Source organism: Rhinatrema bivittatum, chromosome 3, assembly GCF_901001135.1.
Source record: "Rhinatrema bivittatum chromosome 3, aRhiBiv1.1, whole genome shotgun sequence".
Lineage (NCBI taxonomy): Eukaryota > Metazoa > Chordata > Amphibia > Gymnophiona > Rhinatrematidae > Rhinatrema > Rhinatrema bivittatum.
Window position 1 is genome coordinate 307,991,396 of NC_042617.1, and position 27,740 is coordinate 308,019,135.

Genomic DNA, 27,740 nt, shown 5'->3' on the forward strand with positions numbered 1-27,740 from the left:
TATATTCTTGGTGCTTGAACACTTTTGGCAGAATTTTAAAACGGCCATGCATGCAAATATCGGCACTTACATGCCTGGCCGGGCCTGCGCACACCACTCGCATTTTCAAAAGGGTTCGGCAATGCTCAGAAGTACCGATATGCGCACAATTGCCAGGTTGGGGGGGGGGGGGGAGCATGGTCTGGGCGGGGCAGGATGGAGGCCAGCCGGGACAGAGGCCATTAGCCGCTGTCCCAGGGAAGTGTGTGCCGGCAGTCTGCTGGCGCGCGTAAACTACTTCTGCTCCAGGGGAGCAGTAAGTAGTAAAACAAAAAAAACCTGTAACTCGATAGGAAGGGTTTACGGGGTGGGGAGGAGAGTGGAAGAGGGAGGGAGTTTAGGTAGGGGGGTAAGGAAGTTCCCTCCCGGTCCGCTCCTTAATTGAAGTGGACTGGGAGGGAATGGGGGAAGGCCTGATTGCGTCGCTGTGCATAAATTACTAAAATTCCCTGCCCCGTACACAGGGGATTATATAATCCGGCACAAGAGTGTGTGGCCCATGGCACAAGATGGCACCGGCCGTCCATTGCTCCTACCATGTGACAGGGGCCGACCAATGGCACCGGTAGCCCCTGTGACATAGTAAGGGAAAGGCTATCGGCGCCATATTGAATACCGGCAGCTGACAGCCTGAGTGCAGGAGAATACTCCAGGACCACCAGGGACTTTTGGTAAGTCTTGGGGGGGTCAGGAGGGTGGGGGTTTGTAGTTAATTAAGATTTAAAGGGTTGGGATGGGTTTTTTTTTTTTTTAACTTTAATGGGAAATGAATCCCATATTTAACTAATGGACGAATCGGGGTCCCCTGAAAACGGATGTAAAGGATTTGGGTCCCGACAAATACGAATACCAAATTGAACGTATCCGTCCCTGCTGCACATCCCTAGTGGAGGGTTCAGTTTAAAATTGTAATCCTTATTTATTGTGCCTTAAGCCGAGACACTCCAATGGGTGTCAGTTCATTAATGAAAATATATAAACCACAACATAATGTGAGATCAGCTGGTTTAAATTTTTTAATGTTCCACCAGTTCAACAAGTGCGCTTAGGTGAAACTAAAGAGAGCTTTTACCTAGCTGATCCAATATTGTGGAACAAATTACCAGATGAAATTTGAATAGTTCAATGCTGTGCTACATTCAGGAAGCAAATGAATACTTTTTACTTTAAACAAGCATTTAAATGAGGCGTGATAACTCAGGTAACAGTCATTAGCTAACTGTTCTTTTTAGATTTTGTTTTATTAGTTAATGTATTTTCATTTTTATGCTATTTTACAGTGACTTTATATTTTCCTATTTATTTTATGCTGTATTTTATGATTTTTTTTAATGGTAGCAATTATTTATGTTAACTTGTTACCCACCAAGTATTTTGGATTGAGCGGGTTATAAATCTTGAAATACATAAAAAAAATTAAAAACTCTGCAAGAGTATGGATGAGTGCTCTTTGGCTTTCCAAATTTAAGGGTGGGATGGCTCTAACAAATTTCCAATTATACTATTGGGCTGCTAGGGTAGTCCTTTTAAGTAACTGACTTAGATATGTGCATCCTTAGAATGGGTATCAATCAAGAAATCTTTTTGCTGGATGGGGAAATTGCACATTTGATTGCTCATCCCTCTATGACCCCAACAGTCAGGAAGATCTGCAGGGACAGTTAATTGATTGCCCATACCCTGTCCATATGGAATCAAATTTGCTGAAAGATAGGTACCCCAAGGGAAAGGCTGGCACCTTTTGCTCTTATTCATCTAAATCTTGCTATTTTGACACATATTATTTGATAAAATTATCCTGGGTCTACCACAGGTATTAACACTGACAAGTATTACAAACAATATACCCGTATATTTCAATGAAATTTATCTTCAATTTTTATTCTTTAACAAACCTTTAAAAACATAACACATATCTATTTATATCACCCATACACACCACATTCACTCACACAACAATAAACTATTAAAATCTAACAATACAAACTTGTTACACTTTAACAATACTATTGCAACATTCCCTAATTTACAATGTAAACATACTCCTCTTTTATTAAATATCCCAATTTCTACCTCTGTTACATTTAACAGAAGTTTCCTTTACTATTGTAAACAATCATTTATAATTAGAATTCCTTATTAGATTACCCTTATTATTTTCATATTTCATAAGTTACATCCTAACATAATGAACATTACAATACTCTTTGCTTATATCCCATCTGAGTTCCTTATTAGATTGCCGTTCTCATTTTCATGAAATTCATAACTTGTATCCCAACACAATCGATATTGCAATTTCTTTAATCTTATCCCGACAGGAAGCTCCTGTTTCTCCCATTGGTTTCTTCAGGGGATTTTGTTCACATAATAATTTTCAATCATGAATCTCAACTTCACTGCCCAAATCTCAGCATTACCGGAAACCTTAGAACAAAAACATGTACCATATGAATGCGTGCATCTATTACACCAATGCTCTTCCTCCTAATAAATATTTAAATTTTTTTTAGACAATTTGAAAAAAATTATCTTTTTATTTCCCTAGTCATTGTTATCATCATCACTGCACTTACCCATGCTCCAATGCTATAACTTCCATTTAAACCGCTATGTATTTCTTCAAAAACTGCTTTACCGTTGTCTATTTCATCAGAAACTGCTTTACGTCTATACAAATTCAAAAATAAAATAAAAAGCAGAAAACAATATTTACAAGCTGCACAATGTCTCCACACGACCAGCTCTCATTTTTTTCAACCATTGTACTAACCTGGAATTGATGTCACTATATCATTCCATTATGTTCTCAAACAAGTATTTCATAGCACTTGCCGACCATTATTCCATCATATCATCCTCTGTAACAAACATCACCCAAAATCACTTTCAAATCACCTTTATCTTACCCTATCCAAAATATTACCAAACCATAGGTTATCTTCTATCCGAAAATTACAAACAAAAATCACTTACTTTATTGCATATGAACCACCTTTTACTTCAAAACTTGAGAACCACCATACTTCAAACAACATCTCTCCTCGACAGAAACGCCGCGGCTGCGCACTACCTACTTCCTATTACCGGTTCTTTTTCAAGCTTCCCCGCGCCATTGCAATACCCTAAAATATCGCGATATGACAGCTCCATATTATTACCTAGCAACCAAGACGCCGAAACCTAAATGAAAAGGGAGTCATAAAAAAATACTCCATTCTATCTCTTGATTGAGACCCCCTGGTTCCACAGTTCCCCATTTGTAAATGAAACGTTGCTCCTTTTGAGTTAAAACTCTAGAGACATTTCCCCCGCGTTGTAATGTCAATTGGTAGAGCACGCAAAACCTCAAATCTTCTACCTTATGTCCCTTTTTGAGCCAATGAGAAACTAATGGGGCTTTATCTTTTTTAATCCTGATATTACAGATATGTTCCAATATCCTGATTTTAATGACTCTTTTCGTCTGTCCGATGTAAAATAACCCACAGGGACAAGTAATCATGTAAATTACCTGAGCCGATTTACAATTAAAAAATTTTGGTAAATAATAAATCTCACCTGTGGATGGAACATGAACCTGTTGAACTTGTTGGACATATGGACATGCCAGACAGCCTTCACATATAAACTGTCCCTTAGTTTCTTGGTCATCGCTCTGAATAGGGAGCACCGAAGAAGTTAATATATCTCTAAGGGACCTATTCTTGCGAAAGGCAAAAATTGGTGATTCTTCAAATATCCCTTCATCACGCAAAACCGACCAATACTGGTTCACAATCGATTTAATATTGAACCCCAAATGGGAAAAGGGAAGTGTACATACCACTCTAGTTAGAGGTTCCTTCCTTCTTGTTGTTAACAAATTGTCCCTATTGGCGTATAATGCGCGTTTAAATGCCCTCTTGATTACTTTTTTTGTATATCCACGCTCTAGGAATCTAGCTGACATCTCCTGAGATTTTAACTTATATTCCTCCACTGTCGTACAAAGGCGTCTTAGGCGCAAGAATTGCCCTATGGGTATATTTTCTTTTAATCGCTTGGGGTGAAAACTAGAGAATTCTAAGGTTGTGTTTCTATCCGTCTGTTTCCTATAGATCGTGGTACACAACCTCCCACTATCTTTGTAGACCCTCATGTCCAAAAAAGACACACTATCCCTGTTCTCCATAAATTCAAACTGTAAGTTAGCATCCTGTGAATTAATCCAATCCTTTAACTCACTCAGCCGTTGATATGTACCTTTAAATATGAAAAAGACGTCGTCAATAAATCGCCTCCAAATAACTATTTCTTTCCAGAAACAAGACCGATATACGTGGACCTCCTCAAATGTTGCCACATATAAACAGGCTACCGATGGGGCCATTGAAGACCCCATCGGTATACCTTTAATTTGATGGAAAAAATCATTTTCAAATTGGAAGAAACTTTTTTTGAGAATTATTGACGATAACTTTAATAATAAGTCTTTTTTCATTACGGACATATCCATTGTTTCTAATCTGTCACGTACAATATGAACAGCAGAATCCTGAGGAATATTCGTATATAATGCAGATATATCTGCTGTCACCAACCACCAATCATTTTGTATTCCCTCTAATTGTGATACATTGTTAATAAAGTCCACTGAATCTTTGATGTATGATTTTATATTACGTACAGCCGGCTGTAACAGTGAATCCATATATTTAGAAATAGGTTCAAATGATGAGCCCATACCCGAAACTATCGGTCTTCCCGGCGGAGACAACAGGTTTTTATGTACCTTCGGTACCGTATAAAAAACTGGACTAACTGGGTTCTCCTCAAACAGATAATCTGCCAATTTCTTGTCAATTACCTTGCCTTTCACCGCTCCCTGTATAAGAGAAAAAAGCTCCATCTGAATACCCTCCGACGGATCTTCATCCAAAGGATGATAAAAGTTCCCATCGTGCAATTGTCTATATACCTCCCTAGTGTACATCTCTTTATTAGAGGGAATACAAAATGATTGGTGGTTGGTGACAGCAGATATATCTGCATTATATACGAATATTCCTCAGGATTCTGCTGTTCATATTGTACGTGACAGATTAGAAACAATGGATATGTCCGTAATGAAAAAAGACTTATTATTAAAGTTATCGTCAATAATTCTCAAAAAAAGTTTCTTCCAATTTGAAAATGATTTTTTCCATCAAATTAAAGGTATACCGATGGGGTCTTCAATGGCCCCATCGGTAGCCTGTTTATATGTGGCAACATTTGAGGAGGTCCACGTATATCGGTCTTGTTTCTGGAAAGAAATAGTTATTTGGAGGCGATTTATTGACGACGTCTTTTTCATATTTAAAGGTACATATCAACGGCTGAGTGAGTTAAAGGATTGGATTGATTCACAGGATGCTAACTTACAGTTTGAATTTATGGAGAACAGGGATAGTGTGTCTTTTTTGGACATGAGGGTCTACAAAGATAGTGGGAGGTTGTGTACCACGATCTATAGGAAACAGACGGATAGAAACACAACCTTAGAATTCTCTAGTTTTCACCCCAAGCGATTAAAAGAAAATATACCCATAGGGCAATTCTTGCGCCTAAGACGCCTTTGTACGACAGTGGAGGAATATAAGTTAAAATCTCAGGAGATGTCAGCTAGATTCCTAGAGCGTGGATATACAAAAAAAGTAATCAAGAGGGCATTTAAACGCGCATTATACGCCAATAGGGACAATTTGTTAACAACAAGAAGGAAGGAACCTCTAACTAGAGTGGTATGTACACTTCCCTTTTCCCATTTGGGGTTCAATATTAAATCGATTGTGAACCAGTATTGGTCGGTTTTGCGTGATGAAGGGATATTTGAAGAATCACCAATTTTTGCCTTTCGCAAGAATAGGTCCCTTAGAGATATATTAACTTCTTCGGTGCTCCCTATTCAGAGCGATGACCAAGAAACTAAGGGACAGTTTATATGTGAAGGCTGTCTGGCATGTCCATATGTCCAACAAGTTCAACAGGTTCATGTTCCATCCACAGGTGAGATTTATTATTTACCAAAATTTTTTAATTGTAAATCGGCTCAGGTAATTTACATGATTACTTGTCCCTGTGGGTTATTTTACATCGGACAGACGAAAAGAGTCATTAAAATCAGGATATTGGAACATATCAGTAATATCAGGATTAAAAAAGATAAAGCCCCATTAGTTTCTCATTGGCTCAAAAAGGGACATAAGGTAGAAGATTTGAGGTTTTGCGTGCTCTACCAATTGACATTACAACGCGGGGGAAATGTCTCTAGAGTTTTAACTCAAAAGGAGCAACGTTTCATTTACAAATGGGGAACTGTGGAACCAGGGGGTCTCAATCAAGAGATAGAATGGAGTATTTTTTTATGACTCCCTTTTCATTTAGATTTCGGCGTCTTGGTTGCTAGGTAATAATATGGAGCTGTCATATCGCGATATTTTAGGGTATTGCAATGGCGCGGGGAAGCTTGAAAAAGAACCGGTAATAGGAAGTAGGTAGTGCGCAGCTGCGGCGTTTCTGTCGAGGAGAGATGTTGTTTGAAGTATGGTGGTTCTCAAGTTTTGAAGTAAAAGGTGGTTCATATGCAATAAAGTAAGTGATTTTTGTTTGTAATTTTCGGATAGAAGATAACCTATGGTTTGGTAATATTTTGGATAGGGTAAGATAAAGGTGATTTGAAAGTGATTTTGGGTGATGTTTGTTACAGAGGATGATATGATGGAATAATGGTCGGCAAGTGCTATGAAATACTTGTTTGAGAACATAATGGAATGATATAGTGACATCAATTCCAGGTTAGTACAATGGTTGAAAAAAATGAGAGCTGGTCGTGTGGAGACATTGTGCAGCTTGTAAATATTGTTTTCTGCTTTTTATTTTATTTTGAATTTGTATAGACGTAAAGCAGTTTCTGATGAAATAGACAACGGTAAAGCAGTTTTTGAAGAAATACATAGCGGTTTAAATGGAAGTTATAGCATTGGAGCATGGGTAAGTGCAGTGATGATGATAACAATGACTAGGGAAATAAAAAGATAATTTTTTTCAAATTGTCTAAAAAAAATTTAAATATTTATTAGGAGGAAGAGCATTGGTGTAATAGATGCACGCATTCATATGGTACATGTTTTTGTTCTAAGGTTTCCGGTAATGCTGAGATTTGGGCAGTGAAGTTGAGATTCATGATTGAAAATTATTATGTGAACAAAATCCCCTGAAGAAACCAATGGGAGAAACAGGAGCTTCCTGTCGGGATAAGATTAAAGAAATTGCAATATCGATTGTGTTGGGATACAAGTTATGAATTTCATGAAAATGAGAACGGCAATCTAATAAGGAACTCAGATGGGATATAAGCAAAGAGTATTGTAATGTTCATTATGTTAGGATGTAACTTATGAAATATGAAAATAATAAGGGTAATCTAATAAGGAATTCTAATTATAAATGATTGTTTACAATAGTAAAGGAAACTTCTGTTAAATGTAACAGAGGTAGAAATTGGGATATTTAATAAAAGAGGAGTATGTTTACATTGTAAATTAGGGAATGTTGCAATAGTATTGTTAAAGTGTAACAAGTTTGTATTGTTAGATTTTAATAGTTTATTGTTGTGTGAGTGAATGTGGTGTGTATGGGTGATATAAATAGATATGTGTTATGTTTTTAAAGGTTTGTTAAAGAATAAAAATTGAAGATAAATTTCATTGAAATACACGGGTATATTGTTTGTAATACATATTATTTGATAACACAGATAAGGTTTAAGGTTTATGGGACTGGTGTGGTTCTCTGACAGATAGTTCCTTTTGACTGTTTGGTCTTCTGACTGCAGGTGTTCCTGGATTCACAAGGATTCCTTAATTAGCTAAGTGAACTTTTACTGTTTAATATATATTTGAGCCTAGTACAGAAGTTGTGTATAATTGCATAATTGTAAGCCTTGGTTTTTAGGAGGGGGCAGATTTTAACTGAAACCAAAAAGTCTGCAATCTAGACTGCTTTACTGGATTTGAGAAAAAAATGAACTTTCAGTGGATTAGATAAACTCAGAATAAGCGCACAGAAGTTCCATAACACAACCAAAAACCATAAGACGCTTGTTGTGCTGGGAGACTCAGTCATCAGAGGTACTAATTTGGGAACTCTTCTTGAGGGAAACACTATAGTTAAATGCCTTCCAGGATCCTCAGCTGGTAGAAATACTAATCAGATACTCAGTGCAATCAATGAAGAAAGTGAAGATGCTGAAGTTGACCTTATCATCCATCTTGAAACCAATGACCTTGCTAGAAACAACATCCAAGCCGCACAGAGAGATTTCCAGACTCTGGGCAAGCAGATTAGGCACATGGTGAAGACTGTTGCCTTTTCAGAACTGTTACCTGTTCATGAAAAGGGAAAAGATAGGCTAAGTCATATAAATAATTTCAATGCATGGCTCAAACCTGGTGTAAGGAAGAAAGTTTTGGATATATTGGGAGCTGGGGCAGTGTAGGGAACAGTAAGAGGCTCTATGTCAAAGATGGCTTACATCTGTCTGTGGCAGGAAAAAAGATCTTAAGTGATAAATTCAAATCCTATACCTTAAGGCATTTAAACTAGAGGGTAGGGGTAGCAAAAGAAAATTGAAATTTCACCCCCGACATCTCCAAAAAGTGGGGGAAGAAATTAACAAAAATCAGCTGAAAGGGCAAAAAAGATGTCCAAGGAGAGAATCTGGAAAGCTATGAGCACAAATGCCCGTAGTCTGGGCAATAAAATCCCAGACCTGCAGGCTCTAATGGTGGAAGCGGATTTGGATATTGTTATTGTTACAGGGACATGGTTCACTGAGTCTCATGATTTGGATATGGCCATCCTGGCTTGTTTAGGAAGGACAGAGAGTACAGAAAAGGTGGATGAATAGCTCTTTATGTCAGAAACAATATCCAAGCAACTGAAATGCAAGGGACTTGGGGATAGGGAAGAAGCATTATGGGATGTCCTAAAAAATAACGATGGTGCTTCCATTTACATTGGTGTGATCTACAGGCCTCCAACTCAAACAGAAGAAATGGACAGAGATCTGGTTAAAGACATCAAAAAGGTGGGAAAGAAGGGAGAAGTGTTGTTAGTTGGAGATTTTAGCCTGCCAAATGTGGACTGGAGCATCCCATCTGCGAAATCTACAAGAAGTAGAGAGATAGTGGATGCTTTTCAAAAGGCTCTGTTCAAATAAATGGTAATACTTGACCTAGTGCTCACTAATGGGGATAATGTCTCAAATGTTCGAGTAGGTGCCCATCATAGCACCAGTGATCATCAGCCGGTATGGTCTGATATCACAAACAGGATACAGAAAAGACACACAAAGATCCAAGCTTTGAATTTCACAAATACAAACTTTGTCAAAATGGGAATGTTCCTCGAGGAAGAATTGGAAGCCTGGGAGAAAATGGGTGAAGTGGAACAGTGGGCCAAACTGGAAGGAGTTATTACAAAAGCAACAAATCTATATGTTAGAAAAGAAAACAAAAGTAAGAGAAAAAAGAAACCAATCTGGTTCTCAAAGGAAGTGAATGAAAAAATAAAGGCAAAAAGAACAGTGCTCAAGAAGTATAAAGGATCCCAAAAACTGGAACACAGGGAAGAATACCTGGTGAAACTGAGGGAGATGAAGAAAGAAATCAGGAAAGCAAAAGGTCAAGCGAAAGAAGGCATTGCCAAAGAGGTAAAACAAGGTGACAAAACAAGGTGATAAGGAACAATGTGTGGGGAGAGATGAAGAAATGGCAGAAATATTAAACAAATACTTCAGTTCAGTGTTCCCTACAGAAGACCCTGGAAAAGGACCATTACTCATAGACAAGATTGTAGATGGGGATGGAGTAGACGAAACTCCATTTACAGAACAGAATGTATGGGAAGAGCTAGGCAAACTGATATTGAACAAGGCCATAAGGCCAGATGAGAAACATCCCAAGATACTGAGGGAGCTCAGATGTGCTGACGGGTCCGCTGAAGGACCTTTTCAATAGATTCCTGGAAATGGGAGTGGTGCCATGGGATTGGAGAAGAGCAGTGGTGGTCCCGCTTCACAAGAATGGTAGCAGAGAGGAGGCTGGAAACTACAAGCTGGTTAGCCTCACATCAGTGGTGGGAAAATTAATGCAGACATTGTGAAAAAAAGGATAATGAACTATCTACAGTCTGGTGGTTTGCTGGACCCGAGGCAGCATGACTTCACCAGAGGAAGGGCCTGTCACACAAATCTGATTTATTTTTTGATTGGCTGAATAGAGAATTGGATTGAGGAAGAACACTCAATGTGATCTACTTGGATTTCAGCAAAACTTTTGATATGGTCCCGCATAGAAGGCTTGTGAATAAAATGAGAAGCTTGGGAGTGAACACCAAGGTAGTGGTGTAGATTACAAATTGGTTGACTGATAGGAGACAACGTGTACTGGTGTAATGAAGAAAGAGCCCTATTAAGTGGAGTGCCACAGGGATTGGTGTTGGGACAGGTTCTGCTCAATATCTGTCAGCGACATTGTGGAAGAGATAAAAGGTAAAGTATGTCTATTTGCGGATGATACTAAGATCTACAACAGCGTGGACATGCCTGAAGGAGTAGAGAGAATGAAAAAAGATTTAAGAAAGCTGGAAAAGTGATCAAAGATTTGGTAGCTGGGATTCAATGCCAAGAAGTGCAGAGTCATACATCTGGAGTGCAGTAATCCAAAAGAGCTGTGTGATGGGGGTGAAAGACCGATGTGCAAGGATTGAGAGAGCAACCTTGGGGTGATAGTGTCTGGGGATCTGAAGATGGTGAAGCAATGTGATAAGGTGATAGGTAAAGTCAGAAAAATGGTGGGCTGCATAGAGAGAGGAGTAACCAGTAAGAAAAAGGAGGTGATAATGCCCTTGTAAAGGTCCTTGGTGAGGCCTCACCTGGAATATTGTGTTCAGTTCTGGAGCCCGTAACTCAAAAAGGATACAGGATGGAGGCGGTCTAGAGAAGGGTGACCAAAATTGTGTGGGGTCTATATCGGAAGACTTATGAGGAGAGGCTGAAGGATCTGAATATGTATATCCTGTAGAAGAGGAGAGGCAGGGGATATATAATACAGACCTTCAAATACCTAAAAGGTTTCAATGATATATGGTCTTTGAACCTTTACCATTGGAAAGAAAACAATAGAAGTAGGGGACACAAAATGAAACTCCAGGGTGGCGACTCAGTACCAACATTAGGAAATATTTCTACATGGAGAGGGTGGTGGGGACCTGGAATGCCTTTCCGGAGGAGGTGGTGAAGACGGAAACAGTGAGAGAATTCAAAGGGGCATGGGATAAACATTAAGGATCTCTAAAGGCTAGAGGACGGAAATGAGATAAGCGTGCAGGGGGTAACTTGCTGGTACGGTGGTTACTACTCTTAGCAGAAGGCATGGAGATTACTACCCTTAACCAATATACTTTGATGCTTTTAATGCAAGTGCAGAATTGCTCCCCACTTAAACGGTAGGGGGATGAGAGGAATTTGATTCAGATGACAACCAAGAGCCCCGATTTCCATGGTCTGAGATACTGATACACAGACATAAGGAAAAAAGCACAGGATTGCTTCAATGGCCAAGTCTTAAATGAAGAAAGTGTGAATGGGGATAACTTGCTGGTGCAATGGTTATTTCCCTTAACCAAATAAACCTGGATACTTTTGATGCAACTCCAACATTGCTCTCTGCTTCGAAGGAAGGGGAGGTGGGGGCTGAAAGGAAAGAGAAATTTGGATTTATTTACAGTCTGGGGTACTGATGCTCCGACATTAATGAAAAAACACAGACAGGACTGCTTCTACGGCCAAGTCCATAATAGAGATGTGCATTCGTTTTTGCCGAATTGGAAAATTGCAACGAAATTGTCCAATTCGGCATGTTTCAGGGAGCCCGAAAAAAATCTGGATTTTCCAATTTTTTCGCAAAAATTCGTTTTTCCGATTAGTGCGCACTAACGGGAGTCAGTGCGCGCTAACCCCCCGTTAGTGCGCGCTAACTCCCGTTAGCGCGCACTGACAAAAACTAACAAAAAGTAACAAAAAATAACAAAATCTAACGGTTTTTGTTAGTGCGCGCTAACAGGAGTTAGCGCGCACTAACGGGGAGTTAGCACGCACTAACTGGGAGTTAGCGCGCACTAACTAAAAATCGATTTTTCGCGAAAAAAAAGACCCGAACCGAAAAAAAACGACATTTTCCATGGCGGCCGAAAAACGAAGAATGACACGAACACAAAAAACGATGCACATCTCTAGTCCATAAGCAAAGCACGTCAAGCAGCACTGACAGATACACGGGGGTAACTTGTAGATACTACCCTGGGAAGCTTGCTGGATGGACCATAGGTCCTTTTCTGCCATCATTTCTGTTTCTATGCAATATAGCATCCCTGAAGCTACTCTACCTATTTATGACTTTGTTTAAACAGATCCTACGTAAAGCTAAAGATGGTTGCTGGATCCTCAGACAAATGAATTTGGTAGAAGTAGCTTTGAGAGAGATTAAATTTAAAATATCAATATTATATAAAAGTTTGTTGGAGGAAATAGTGGATGAGACTAAAATTCATTCCTTGATCCAGAAATGGATCAAGGAGTTGCTTTTGCAACTTGAGGCGGATGATCGGGATGCTGTGTGGCAGGATGCACATAACTGTTAAGTCATCCCTCTTAAGGATACTGATGATACTAGGTTCCTTCCCAGTGAAATAACCCTTCCTTTAGGGGTTCACTTATTTTTGGTTTAAAATCCAGAGTAGGAAAACCCTAGTAGCTCCAGTAATATTTCTTCTTTAACACAGCTGCCATACTAAAATTTAATGACAGTATATTTTTTTAAAAAGCTGTAAAAGAATAATTTAGACCTTAAAATTAACTTTATGTGCCCATGTCAATAAACCCCCCCGAAAGGGCTGCGCATATCAAAATATTCAAACTGCTGAGATTCCTTAGTAAGATAAAATCTGATATCGCTCCAGAGAAATAAATCAGAAATAGGTACAAACAGATACAGTGACATAACCTAAAGCCAGTAAAAGCTCTCCGTTCTTTGGACCGACTAACACTAGAAATAAACTTCACTTCCTGTTCTTTCCTTTCTGCTTCACAGCAACAAAAACCTTCTGTTTCACAGTAACAAACTTTCTGATGACTAATAATGAACCCCAACGATCATCACATGCTGTAAACCTCAGAAAGAGACTAAATAATTTGGCTGTATGTCAAGTGACTTCAGAGATAAGCAGAAGCCTGGAAAAACTGTTGCAAAACCTGGAATGGGTTTTAGGGGTTTTACTGCCAAGGAACAATTATGAAAAGCACTCTCTGAAATCAGAGGGAGTCGTAAAGATGCTCGAAGAAGCAAGAGACCGGAAGATGGTTCAGCACTATTCCTACCATAAAGGTATCCTTATGGTTTCACCCCAGGTTTATTTAGGACTGGAAAGAGCAGCCTCTTTCTGCTTCTACTATGCTTTCCACAGGAATCCAGGGAAGCCGTCCATGGGACCCAGTACCCTTCCTGTCCTCTAAAATCTCTGTATAGGGAAGTAACTGCTGCTCTGCGCTGGTTTCCACCAAGCCTAATGTTAAGGGTAGTAATATTTACAATCGGTTATGCTGCTTGAACGTGCTTTGCTTTTTTGGTCTTGCCCATAGAAGCAGTCCTGTGCTTTTTCCCTGATGTCTGTGCGTCAGTAACCTGGACTGTAAAAGCCGGGGGTCAGTGTTGGCTGTCTGAATCCCAAAAGGGGAAATGGATTCAGACAACAAGCAAGAGGACCCCGACTTCTAGGAGGATACTGATATGCAGACACAGAGGATAAAGCACAGGACTGCTTCTACCAACAAGTCCACAAGCAAAGCACATCAAGCAACACTGTCTGAATTTTTAAGAAAGCTCATCACCCAGTAAAAAATGTATTACCTGAAATTTTTAGGGGTATCATAAGGTTTGGAGAAACTGCACAGAGCGACAATTCCTACCCTTAAAAGAAATATGGGATTCAACTGCACAGAGTGGCAGTTACTACCCTTAAGCTTGCTGGGCAGACTGGATGGACCATTTGATCCTTTTCTGCCGTCATTACTATGTTACTCTATATGTTACATAAAACAGCTTTTAAATGCCTGATCTTATTTCAACTGAAAAAGTATCATCAACAGGAAATGGCAGTTTAGGATTGTCACTAGTATAAAGGTTCCATTTACAGACACATTTCACATACCCTTGGCTGTATCTGTCAAACATAGATTCACTGGCCCCAATCTTGCTGGGGAGGTGGTCTTTGAATCCACACTCCCCGTGGCAAAAATCTACACCTGTGTCAGTTATGCCCTTACTCACTGCTGCCTTCATGCAGCCATAGCCAAGGTTTTATTTTTATTTTATTTATTCTAAAACTCTTCTGTACCGTCGTTAAGTTAATTCACCATCACAACGGTTTACAGAAAGGCACAATAAGAAAAAAAACAAAACACTATAATTGGTATAGATTACAAATTATTCATGTGCCAACATAGTACGGTAACATATTTTAATAAGAAAGGACTATGTGTTAATTAAGGCTTATATGTCGGCTGAAAAACTGTCAAGCGGTTCAAATCTAGCGTTAATATGCAATTGGAGATATTAGAGGAAAAAACTGATTACTTGGTGCGTCATTATCTTTCAACTGTTTTCCTCCTTCTCTTTGTCTTTATAAAAAGCTTGTTTAAAAAGCCAGGTTTTCAGACTAGTTTTAAATAGTTTCAAATTTCTCTGCAGCCTTATTTCGAGTGACATTGAGTTCCATAGAACAGGTCCAGCCAGCGACAGTGCTCTCTCCCTTACCTGAGTGAGGCGTGCTGATTTAACAGAAGGAATTGTTAGTAGAGCTTTATGGGCAGATCTAAGGTTTCGGTGTGGTACATGTACGTGCAGTGCTGTGTTAAGCCAGTCGGCCTTTTCATCATGGATTAGTTTATGAATTATACACAATGCTTTGTATTGTATTCTTTGTTCAATTGGAAGCCAGTGTAGTTCAGCAAGTGTACCTGTGATGTGGTCTCTTTTCTTTTTGCCTGTCAAAACTCTAGCAGTGGAATTTTGCAATATTTGGAGTGGTGTAATAGTAACTTGAGGTAGCCCTAATAGCAGAGAGTTACATTGGTCTGTGCCCGCGAACATCATTGCCTGTAGGACTGTGCGAAAATTATTCAGTGTTAGCAGGGGTTTCAGTCTTCTAAGGACCATTAGTTTGGCGTAACCTTCTTTTAATTTCTGTGAAATGTGTTGTTTCATGTTAACAGCCAAGGTTGCAAACACAGCCTGTGCTGGACCAGCCATTCAAATCCCCATCTGAACCAAAACAGTGGGCTCAAATCCCCATCGGCACCAAACCAAAACAATTGGCCAATGGGTTTTTTTTTTCCCGTCAGTAACACCAAGAAGACCTAAAACTGTATGCCAACAGTCAATATGATGAATGAGCGCCTGTAAACTGTCACCAGCAGCTACCCTCTTATATGCCAATAGAAGTCCTCTGTTCACCAACAGAGAAAGAGAGAATTGCCAGGGGGAAGGATGGGAGGCAGCAGGGACTGTCTCCATCCCCTCTTTTGCACTGGCTGAGGGCCAAAGGCCTGAAGCTAGGCAATGCAGATGAAGGAAAAAAAGAGCTCACTGGAGGAATAGGAAGGTGAGGCCAGAGCCCCAAAAGCAGGTGAAATAAAAGTATATAACACAAGAAGGATCACACAACCCAGAGGAGGGTGGTAGGCAAAGATTTAACCTATATCTAAGAAAAAAAGATTACTGCAGGGGGGTAGCCAAAGACTAAACAACAACTAAACAACAAAGGAAAGGTCAGTAAGGCAGGTGGCATGAAAAATTCAAAAGTGCTCATCTGAACTTGCCAAATACTTCCTTTCCTGGTCAGAGAATCATCTGTTGAACCCTGGACACCTAATAATATTCAGGGAAGCTCTACTGAGCTTCGCCAGCCCTCTGACCAGGTGTTATCAGACAAGCACACTTAGTAAGAACATAAGAACATGCCATACTGGGTCAGACCAAGGATCCATCAAGCCCAGCATCCTGTTTCCAACAGTGGCCAATCCAGGCCATAAGAACCTGGCAAGTAGTAGTCCCAGTAATAAATCCTCTTTATTCCAATGTACATACATGCATGGAGATAAAACAACCATTTGCTAAGCCGAAGAAACCAGTAAATACAGACCAATATCTAATTTCGGTTGCTCAATATTAAACAGTAGCTCATTACTTAGTATACAGTTATTAATTGGTGTTTTGCACTTTTGGGTGGTCTTACTCACACAACATGATGTATTTCCATATAAGGTAAAACTCAGCTTCTGACCAGTAAAAGGTCTATTAGTTATCTATATTCAAACAGTTTCTGTATATTATGAAGAATAATTTCTGCCTATGTACAGTTTTTACTTATCTGAGCATTTTACTGCTGGACACTAAGCAAATTCTATGAGACCTGTGTAGTGAGCTTAGCTTGGCCTGGAAAAAGCACAAAAATGCCAAAGGCCAGGTCTCTAGGATTCTACACCAGCACAACTCAAGAGGATATAAAAAAGGGAATCAACAATTGTAAAAGGAAGGGTGGAAAAGCTCCCGTCTCAAAAAAAAAAAAAAAAGAGAGAGAGAGAGAAAAGTTCTATAAATAGGATCCTTAAATAAAGGAAAGCTCTCTGACTCTTCATCTGAAGCAGGTCCCTTAAAAATAAATAAATAAAATAAACCAGGGGCAACCATGATATGCTGTCCCTGTAAGTGTAACACAAATTCTCCACAAAATAAGATGGTGTCCAGGAATCATATTGCATATGTTCTTACCCTTACCCTCTCCCATTTGGGGGAACTAACCACCCATACACTGTTCTGTACCTCTCTCCAGCCTCAAAACTGGACCAGTCCATCCCAGTGAATACCTATAGGCCTTTACAAAAGAAAATGAAAAAGTGCAAAGATGAAGTGTCCACAGGAAGCAAGTTAAAATAAGTCCATCTCCATATTGTGACTTGATGAGAGATCAAGTCCACACTGACCAGGCAACCCACTTGAAACTGCAAGATGAAGTCAATCACAACCACTAATATCCATAAAGAAAAAATTGTTTTTTGGTCTCTAGTTTCAGGACAGTTATCTTCAAGAAAGGAGGTGATAGTTTTCACAGCAAATTCTAACTGCACTGAAGATCTTTAATAGGACCTTAGAATCTTCGATCTTTCTCTTGGCTATTTGGCTTAAATGTCAGATCAACTAGAACGTGAAGGTTTAAGAATTTGATAGTAAAAAAAAAAAAAGTCATCTTTTCATTGAATACAGAGCCTCAACAGATTCAGCATTGCAAGATGAGAATTAAGTCTCCTTTTAATGTCAGAGAATCACTGTCTCTGTTTATCTAGCTCAGCACTATAGTCCTGTAAGAACATCACTTTGGGACCTTTATATCACAATCCTTCAGCTTTCCTGGCAAGCTGCAGAATAAGCTTGTGAGATAGGGCCCTAGTGTTTCCCTATTTATCTGTATAGGATCAGGCTAGGCACCTGGTCCACCTTAAATCCACTAAAGAGAGTATGCTCTGTGGGTGGGATCCTGCGAGGCAGGTGGAGTTCAGAGGGCATAACCGGATACTGGGGAATAAGAGCTGGGATCCAGGTGGGGATAACCATACCAGGCCCAGGTTTCCAGGAGGAAGGCAGCTCCAGTAAAGTAGCAATGTCTAAATATAGTTCTGTGCCAAAGCAGAATTGAGCACTGAGGGAAGCAGTACTGAAACTGAGTAATTGAGTGCACTCTACTGTCGTGTATGTATGAATCTGTAATAAAGCTATTGTGTTTTAAGAGAGGCTGGAGCCAGACAGAATTTGTCTCCAGGTCTGTGGGGATCACTGCTCGTTCCCATAAAGCTCTTTATGTTTGAAATCTAACATTTTTGGATGCGAGGCCTTTTCCCCAATGCATACACCTAACCTGCAGAATACAATGAGCTCGCTCTATAACAAAATTCACAGGTGTAGCATCAGCTCTAAAGAGATCCCTAATAATCTTTTCAATGAAGGCCTCCATACCACGAGTCTCAGAAGCTTCTGGAGTACTTGCCACTCCAACATTATTCCTCTTCCTGTTTTTATTGCAGTGAGTATTGCTGGCAAATCAGTCTGTAGCACTTCTGAGATAAGAGGGAAAGCTCTGTGAGAAGATCTCAGTGAGGCTGTGCAGACACTGCAGGCACTTTTAACTGCCACACACACACACTCTGCTATAGATTGTTGAGGAGAGGATTTAGCAAAGGTGAAGAGGAGCTCTTAGCGGTTCATTTTAACTCTATTCAATTTGACATCGCTTAACACAGTAGCTGGGTTACATTGAGAGTCTGATTGTAGTCTAATCTTTGCAAAACTGTAGGATTTTGATGCAGTTTGAGCCGGAGTCCCGAAAAGGTACTGCAGCTAGGAATATGTATTCTTTAATATCCTCTTTTAGTTGAGGGGTTTTGGCATCCAACCTGTTTCTTTATCTGTTTTCTGTCTTCAGTCACCCCTCCAAGTGACTCTTTTCTGACAGCCAAGGACACTTTCTGCCTTGGAACAATGCTTGTTTCAACAGTTTCTATGAGAGATCCCGTTATACAACATATAACCATAACTGATTTATACATCTTTGGAGATATTTAAAATGACAATATTTGTACCACATGCATATCCAAAACACCTCCTTTAAAATCATTCAACCAAAAGTAGCTCCATCCCATCCTGCTCAAAAATGCATGACTACACATTCAGATTTATATTTTTCTGTTATCCCATATTTAAGAAATCTTAAATTGACTGAGTATAGTTATTTTCACCATTGGCCAAAACACTATTAACAGCCTTTTAAATTAATCATTGGTACCCAATTTAAAAAAGATAGACTGCACCCTACTAAATATTTGTTATTATTTATCCTAGCAAATTAGTTTTTCATATGAGGTAGTGAGAGAGTTGTATCCATTGCAGGTCCTAGCCTTTGGAACACTATGCCTGCAGAGTTAAGGCTAGAAACTGATTTAAGGAAATTCAGAAAAGACCTCAAAACTTGGCTCTTCCAGAGAGCTATTTGGGAGATCAAAAAGAGGATTATTAATATCTAGAGTCTCGAAATATTGTCTTGTTTTATATTTGTGAATCCTACTTGTAAACTGCGGTACCCAGCCTGTCAGTTGTATAATATAAATTTTATATACTGTTTTTATTTGTTTTGTGTTTGGTATCGTAAACCGTTGTGATGTACCCTCGAACATGGTATTTTACAAAACCTTCTTATCACTCATTGTGCAAGGGAAAACTACAGTATATTCCCCTTTCCATAAATATTTCTGCTTTATCATCACCCTAAAGAAACTTAAACCCTTGCTTCATTTCTCTGACTTTCGCACAGTCCTACAAGCTATGCTCTTCTCCAAAATCGATTACTGTAACTCGCTCCTCATAGGCTTACCCAAAAATGCCATCCACCCCCTACATAGTCTGCAAAATACTGCCGCCCGGATCCTCACCAATACACGCAGCAACGAACACAGTACTCCTGTTTTAAAAGAGCTCCACTGGCTACCAATCTCCTCCCGCATACAATACAAGACTCTTTCAATCATTCATAAAGCGCTACACAACTCCGACATGAACTGGTTCAAAGACTCCCTCCAATTCCACATTTCTTCCAGACCGACAAGAAGCCAATACCTTGCCACCATACGCACCCCCTCTCCTAAACTCACCAATCTTGCCTCCACCAAAGCCCGAGCCTTCTCCTTAGCCGGTCCCGTCTTATGGAATACAATGCCCGCAGATCTGTGCCAAGAACTAAGCCCAAAAACATTTTAAGCAAAAACTCAAAACGTGGCTATTCTCTCAAGCTTACTCCTAATATCTACACCTTGGCCCTCTACTCTCCGCACGCACACATCCTCTTTGCCTATCCTCCCTCAATCCCCCCTTAGCTAACTTCCTTCTTTGCTTCCCTCCCTCCCCCCTTGCAGTCCCAATGCATCCAGCTGTGTTTCTTAAATTGTATATATTATATAGCATTGTTTTGCCATTATATATCTTATATAACTCTTATACTACCTTGTTTTTCTCCTATGTTACGCTATTCACTCAAGTCTAAACTCATTTATGCTCTCATGTTTATTGTCAAACGCCTACGGCGCCATACTCTTGTTCAATGTACACCGACGTGATATCCTTGATGAACGTCGGTATATAAAAACCATTAAATAAATAAATCTGTGAAGAGATACCAAATAAAGCCAATTTAGGGGTCTTTTTAAATTGGTAACCCAATGAGATCTAATATAAAATCAAACACCAAGCAAGAGAAAATAGATGGTAGTTTCACCAACACCTCTCCAACCCAAGGCAGAACATAAGAAGTGCCATGCTGGTCATACCAAGGTCCATCAAGCCCAGCATCCTGGCTGCAGCCATGACCAATCCAGGTCATAACTTACCCGGCAGATCCCTAAAAGTATCTCTGTTTCCTGTTACTCCCAGTGATAGCAGAAGCTTTCCCCCTGTCTACCTGGCTAATAATAGCTTATGGACTTTTCTTCCAGGAACTTGTCCAGACCTCTTTTAAATACTGTGATAGTCGCCAAGATCATATCATCTGGCAACAGATTTCACAGCTTGATGGTGCACTGATAACCTTTCTTTCTTCATCCATTCCACCCTAATCATTATTTTGTAAGCTTCTATGATGCCCCTCTCAGCCGTCTTTTTTTTTTTTTTCCCCCAGCCCTTTTTGAAAATGAAATAAACCACAAAGCGAAACAAAAAAAAGGAAACAAACCCGGGGCCCCTCCTCTGCCCATGGAAAACCCCTGGTACAGCTGAATAAAAACCCCCCCCAAAAAACCTAAATAAAGCTCCTCAGAGGCCCCAGCCTGCACGCCCGCAGACCCAGACTACCCCTTTCTGGGATCACCTGAGATGAAAAGGGGACAGGAATGATCCCCAGGTATTCCTGTCCCACTAGGTCAATCTTTCAAAATACGGAAGCTCTTAAGACGTGTATCTGCACAGCAGTGCGTATGTCTAGCAGCCCTTCAGAGATAAGTAGTGGTAGGAGATTGATAGGGTCAGAGACAGAAAGGGAGAAGGAAAACTGTGTGCGTGTGTGTGTGAGACAGAGGGTTAGTGACAGAATCTGAGGAGAGGAGATGGTTTGCAGCTCACCTCCACCCGAGGCTAATCCATACCAGTCTGGGTGGTGGAAAACAGTTAATCCCTCGTTCTCTCATGCAATAATTCATGCCAATCTGAATTGGAGGGGGAGGGAGGAGGTGGAGAAAAGTCATGTTTACCCTGCTCCCTTCCCCACCCCCAGCTATAATCCACACCAATCATGGGGTAACCTCAACCCGTCCTGCCTGTCTTGAGTGCCAGGCAAACAGCCATATGGGCTCAGTTCCTCCCAGCTGGGGAATCGTTGAAAGCTGCATCTTTAACTGCCCTAGCTGGCCTCGCCATCCCTCCTGTGCAAGCAGTTTAGCGCCACCTTCGCAATGCAACAGGGCTGTGCGTATCCCTTTGAAACAAAGCAGGGAATTCCAACATTTCCTGTTTTGTGTCATTTCATTTGGAAAACAAAACTATTTGCAAATATTTGATATCCCATCTTTCTCCAAGAATGGTTTTAAAGCCGATTACAGTTAAATTAAAATATTTATTCATTGAAAATTTATGAATCGCTTTCCAGCTTTCACAATAAAATCTTTCAAAAAGCAATAAACGAATAGGTGCATTAGCAATAACATCAGTTGAAGGGTCTTGATGGATTTAGGATTTTGCTGCCCCTTGGCACTGATGGTGCTGTTGCAGCCCCCTCCTCTCCTCAATAAGGTCAGACAAGAGGGAGTAGGTCTAAGGCACAGCCCACAACGTCCTGGGCAGCTCAGGGGTAGATTCTGTTGTAAGAATGTGAAAATTCTGAAGCATATCAAGAAACATTTCCAGCTTCTTTATATTACACTAGCGGAACCCGGCCAAGCGTTGCAGTGGCAGAGTCAGGTTCTTTACCCTCCCTCCCCCTTCACCTTGCTCATTTACCTCAGTCACTCATCCTCCTCCCCCTTGGTCACTCACCCCCCCCCCCTTCCCTCCCCTGTCCCCACTCCAACTCTCTCCCCTCATACTCACCCCTCCCCCTTTGGTCACTAACCCCCACTTCACGCCCCTGTCCCCACTCCAACTCTCTCCCCTCACACTCACCTCTCCCCTCATTCTCCCTCCCCTGACACTCACCTCCCCCCGCATTCTCCATGCAGTGGCAGAGCCTGGTTAAGTTGAAAAGACAGAACAGAGCCTGGGGATGTCTGTAATATGTTTAATTTTGCAATGCTTGTGGGTATACAGTATTTTTGGGTGTTCCATTGTTAGTGCAGATATACAGATTGTCAGGTTTGCCAACTTAGCACTCTCTATTTAGTTAAGTGTTTTGTGGAGGGCTAATTTGGTGCCTTTCCGAGATCTGGGACGTTTTGTGTTTGTGTTTGTGTGTGCCCTCCGTCTTTCCACCCCGGCGAAATTCAGTAACCCACCCTCCTGCCCCCCGCGAGACTTGCAGAATGACCGAAACATCCCCCTCCCCCCCCCCGAACACGCGCGCAAGAAAATAACTATGGCCCCCCACCGTGCACCCCCCCCCCCCCCCGGATACCTGTGCAAACTGTCAGACGGTGGAGTGGGTGTTTGGTTCGGCATCAAAGTCTTGGGTTCGGGCCGTCGGCTGCTAGCAATGAAAATGCCTCCGGTCCTTTGACCACACTATGTCACTGGGGAGGAGTAATGGGAGCGCCAGGTTCCCTGACATAGTAAGGGCAAAGGTCCGCTGGCTGCCAGTCCTGAAAATGGCGTCGATGGGCCCTCGCCCTTACTATGTCACATGGGGTACTGACGCCATTGTTGTCTCCGAGTGGCATAGTAAGGGAAAGGGCCATCAGCGCCATTTTGATTGCTGGCAGCCGACGGCCCAAGTGTACGCGATGTGTCCCAGACACATCGCGCGGATCTGTTTCTGGTTTTGTGTGTGTTCGGAGGGTGTGGGAATTGCGTGGCCCCCCGGTGTAGCAGCCTGGAATTTGGTGCGTTTTGGTGTGTTTTGGGAGGGTGTGTGAAGTAAGTACAATTGGCATGTGTGTGTGTGGAGGGGGTGTGAGGAGTGTGGATTTCTGTGTGTTCTGAGGGTGTGTGAATTAAATACATTTGTCATGTGTGGGGGGGGGGTGTGATTGTTTGTGAAAGGTGTAAGAGGTTGCGCTTGCGCTGATGTCCACCAGATGTCGCTGTTTTGTGGAACCAATTTTTAAACCTTTTTTACCTGTCACAGGTGTGACATATATGTAAGTGTATAAGATCCTTCCTGTATGGGAACTGAAGGTTGTGTGCAAATTTGAACGCAATCGGTTCAGTGGTTGCCGAGATTAGCAATTTTGTACAAACTATTTAACATTTTTATTTATATAGATTAAAAAGGTTGCTTATGTCTGTAAAATTTATTTTCCTTTTATTAGGTGAGGAAAAGGAATCTCAACTATCAATACAGGTCGGAGGATATCTCAGAGATTGGGGGAGGGGGGGGGAGGAGAATAAGAGGGTGAGAGGACCAAGTATGGGGAGAAGAAGGGAGGATGACCAGGCATGAAATGAGGGGAGTGGGAATGGGAGATGGGGAAGGTCGAGGGTGAGAGGTAGAGAGTTGGGAGTTTGGGATGGGAGAAAACAACGGAGGGGTCAGGATCTGGGGAAAGAGGAGAGGTAGGAAGGACTTGAAGGTTCCTAAATCTGGAGGATAGAATCCAAGACCAAAGGAGAGAGGATGTGAATTTCAGTGGTTTTGGGGGGGGGGGGGGGGGAGAGAAGGGGAAGAGAGGCAGGTGTCCCTATGGGGGCTCTGATTTTGCTCTTCCTTGCATCCCCTCTCTAACCTCTCACCCATTCTGGCATAAACACACACACACACACACACACACCCCAGTACCAATCTCTTTTCTCTCACACACAAAAACAGTTTCCCTTCCCCATTCTCTTCTCTTTCTCACACATACATACTCCCTCCCCCCCAGCTAAACCCCTCTCATCCCACAGTTGATCCCCCACTCAATCCCTCCTAATTTCACCAAAATGATCCCTATGCCCTAGTGGCAATTTCTCCAAATGCAAGATATGACACATATGTGTTTCTTTTGTCTTCGATCTATGGCAGTCTTTCCCAACCGGTGTGCTGAGGCACACTAGTGCAGCGTTTCCTGACCAGTGTGCCACGGCACAGTAGTGTGTCCTGGTTGAAGTGCAGTGTCAGTTGTGCTGTAGTTGCAGTCACGTTTCCTGTTTCCCTCCTGGCCTGCAAAATGTCCTTCTGCCAGCAGGGGGCGTTGGAGAGCAGCGCTTATCGGCAGCTGCTCCTACTTCCCCTCTGCTGCCTTTTCTCTGCAATGGAAACTCCATGGGGCTCTGTAGACTTGTGAGCCCTGCTGGCCCCGTGCAGTTCAGATTGCAGAGGAGAAACAAGCAGAACTTGGTAAGCCTGCTCCCAAACTCATGCTGTTCAGGGATTGGGGGCGGAGTGGGAAAAGGGACAGGTGAATGTTCCACAGTGTATGAGGGGAGAGAGAAGGGAAAGTGATGCCAGGAGATGGGGGCAGGGACGTTGATAATACCAAGGGTTGGGGGAGAAGGCTGGAGGGAGAGGGAAGATAATTATGATTCAAGGGGGTGGGCAGGAAAGGCGGAAGGAGAGGGAAGGTGATGATTTCAGGGAGTGAGGTTGAGGGAAGGTGATGCCAGGGTGTTGGGGAAATGGAAGATTGATAATGATGTCAGTGGGGGAGGGGAGAGGAGTGGAGAGAGAGAAGGTGATGATACCAGGGGTTGAGGGAGAGGGAAGATGATGATGCCAGGAAGTGAGGGAGAGGGCAAGTGATGCCAGGGTTTAAGGGAAAGGGAACAGAAGGTGATTGGTTTGGGGAGTGGAGGGAGAGGAAAGAAAAAGTGATAATGCCAGGGGTTGGAGAGAGAGGGAAACTGATGCCAGGGGGTGATGGAGAGGGGTGGAGGAAGCGGGAAGGAGATGATTCCAGGGGATGGAGGGAGAGGGGTGAAGGCAGAGGGAAGAAGATTGTCAGGGGAGAGGGAAGGTAATGATGATGGCGTGTAAAGAGAGGAAGGTGGTGATAATGCGAGGGAGTGGGGAAGAGGTGGTGGAAACTGATGATAATGCTTGGGGATGGAGGGAGCGGGAAGGTGATGATGATGTCAAGGGGAGAGGGATGGATGCAGAGGGAAGGAGATGATGCTGGGGGTGAAGGGGGGAGGGAAGACAATGATGTGAATGGGGGGAGGAATAGGTGGTGATAATGCCAGGGGGTGGAGGAGAGGGATGGAGTAGAGGGGAAGTGATAATGATGACACTGGCGATGAGGAGGGGGAAGAGAGAAGACAAGAGAGGGGTAAAGGAAAGAGAAGGTAGTGAGGAGGAGGATGATGATGATGATGATGATGGGGTGAGGAGGTAGAAAGAGAAGGTGATGGTGCCAGGGGATACAGGAAAGTGGTGGAAGGAGAGGGAAGGTGGTGAAGGTACGGGGAGAGAGAAGAGATGATGGGGAAGTGGGTGGTGTGCCACTACAAAGTGACCCCTGTGCCAGGTATGCCATGAAACAAAAAAAGATTGGGAACCACTGATCTATGGGAACAACCATTTAATAACTCTGGGGTGCTGCAAGGCAGGGTTGAGGTCATTGACAGAGCTCTGTGTTGTGGTTACGTGTGTTTTGGTGGATCCTTGGGTGCTGTGGAGATGACCACGCCCACAGGAAGGAGCCCCGTGAGGAGCCACAGCACTGGGCTAGACTCGTACTACACAAAAACAAATTGTTCTTTATTAGACAGCTTGAAGAGAGCCACCAGGTGGCAGTAGTGAGGCAGTCCGTAGTTGCAGTCTCGGGGACCTTGGCAGAGGGAGCCCTTCTCGCCTTGATGACGTCAGGAGGTTCCGCAGCAGGTCTCCCGGCGAGGAGATATTGTGGATGAGATAGACTGAGAGTTAGAGTACTCACTAGGTGTTTGCTTAGATATGCGATTCCACTAGGTATGTTGTAGAAGGTACAGGCACCGAGGCAGGGAGAGCAGGCCCTCGAGGAGCAAGTACCTGTTCCCTGTAAGGCACCTGAAATAAAGCAGAGGGCCCCTGAGGGGCAGGTACCCAGGTTAGCAGTTACCCCGAAGGGCAGAGAGAGAGAGCTTCCTGCGGCAGCACGGAAGCGGCAGAGTAGCGTAAACCAGAACGGATTCGAGTCCTTGCTAACTCAGAGGTAGCAAATTAGTGAAGGTAATATACTTGGATGGCGTGATGTCCGCATGAGGGAACACCCTCGAGGTTTGCGCCAAGAGTGGTACAAAGATGTGGGTTGCGCGCGTACACCCTAATAGGTACCTGGGAGGAGCAATAGCAGGAGGCTGCACCATAGCCGTTCCGGGGACGCCAGAGAGAGGTCGGCTTGAAGACGCGGCAGTAGCCATCTTTCCCAGGTAAGCGGGAGGAGCCGTGAATAAGGTGAGGCAAACGGGGCGAAGCCGTCTAGGACCGACGGACGCAACACTCTGGGTGTGCATAAGAATATAGATGTGCCATGCTGGGTCAGACCGAGGTCCATTGAGCCCAGCATCCCTGGCTCAGACAGTGGCCAGTCTGGGTCTCAAGTCCCCAGCAGATCCCAAAGAGTTGCCCTATGTCTTGTGTCTCACTCCCAGAGATAAGCACTGGCTCTCTCAAGCCCTACCTGGCTATTAACTGCTGATGGACTTTCCCTTCAGGAACTAACTTGTCCGATCCTCTTTTGAACCCCCACTGTGTTAGTTGTTTCGACCACATCTTTTCGCAACAGACTCTGTAGCTTGATTGTGCGCTGAGTGGAAAAAATACTTCCTTCACTTTTTTGCTTTAAATCTGCCGGTTGCTAATTTCATGGAGTGTCCTAGTGTTTGAAAGGGTAAATAACCGTTTCCCAGTTACCCAGTCGTCGTCCCCCACTCATTATTTTTATGAATTTCTCTCACGTTTTATAAATATGTGTGCGTGGGAGGGTGGTCTCTGCGCTGGACTATCAGGGCAGGCTTGAGGTGGGCTGGCAGAGCTGTGTGAGGAATGGGGGTGGCGATGCTTCAGTGCTGCTACAGAGGAGTGTACAAGTAGCACAGGACTGTGGTACAGAGTAGGTAGAGCTATGTGCGCCTTCAGCTACATTAATAAGCTCACTCAACTCCTGTAAAATAATAAACTCCCCGTAGCATGTGACTGCCACCTCTCTTTGGTACCTCGCTTGCCTCTGTGCTAGACTCCAGGCTCCCATTGACATTTTCTGCAATAAATCATTGACTGGATCAATGGTTCCAGCAGAAGCTGGCACTGGGGAAATATCCCAGATCAGCTCAAATCTTTTTTTTCTGACCTTGAGGCTTCCTAGCTTGATTTTTTTTTTTTTTTGTCTCTGGGATTAATTTTCACAGCTTTCTGTCAATAACCTGACTCCAGAAATGGGAAGGGCGCTCCCACAGGAACACGGGAAACCTGAGAAACTC